Source organism: Tiliqua scincoides, chromosome 1, assembly GCF_035046505.1.
Source record: "Tiliqua scincoides isolate rTilSci1 chromosome 1, rTilSci1.hap2, whole genome shotgun sequence".
In the NCBI taxonomy this organism is placed as follows: Eukaryota; Metazoa; Chordata; class Lepidosauria; order Squamata; family Scincidae; genus Tiliqua; species Tiliqua scincoides.
In genome coordinates, this window is record NC_089821.1 from 114,760,683 (window position 1) to 114,761,323 (window position 641).

Genomic DNA, 641 nt, shown 5'->3' on the forward strand with positions numbered 1-641 from the left:
TTGAATAGACATTGCTATTTTCCTCATGCGCAGAAAAGCTTGCTTTTGCAACCCGATTACAAAGCTAGCAGAAAAGAAAGGATCACATCATCTCTAGTTTTGAGGAGGCTGAGTGGGACAGAACCACAAATGTAATCCTCCCTTCTGTAACCCTCAGAACAACTGTATGTCCCTCATATGAGAGAACTATAGCAGGGAAACACAATACTAATATATGCTTTACACTTGGTTGGTTGGCAACCTTCAGTCTGGAAAGACTTTGGTATAAGCCTACAGCACCCAGGATTCCCAAGTGGTCTCCCATCCAAGTACTAACCAGGCCTGACCCTGCTTAGCTTCCAAGATCAGATGAGATCAGGCATGTGCAGGGTAACAGTTGCTGTAAGTGCTTTACACTTATGTGAGTTGAATTCAACCCTTCTTTCATATTTCTCTTTTTTTATTCATTGCACATTTAAAATGGTATTCTATGTTTCATCTTTTCTGAAATCCTCTTCCATTTATTTTACTCCTTCCACAAGAGTCCCCAGAGTTCAAACGCACACTTAATTTAATTCTTCAGCATTCTTATTTCTATCAGTTGTGATCATTTTACTTTGCCTTCCAGCTTTTTTTTTTAAACTAACAATTAAAGTCGATTT

General features: G+C 38.7%; 1 pseudogene; it reads right to left on the reverse strand.

Moving 5' to 3' along the window:
* Positions 1-268: 268 nt before the first annotated feature.
* Positions 269-386, reverse strand: LOC136637904 (5S ribosomal RNA; annotated as a pseudogene).
* Between the last annotated feature and the right edge of the window lie 255 nt (positions 387-641).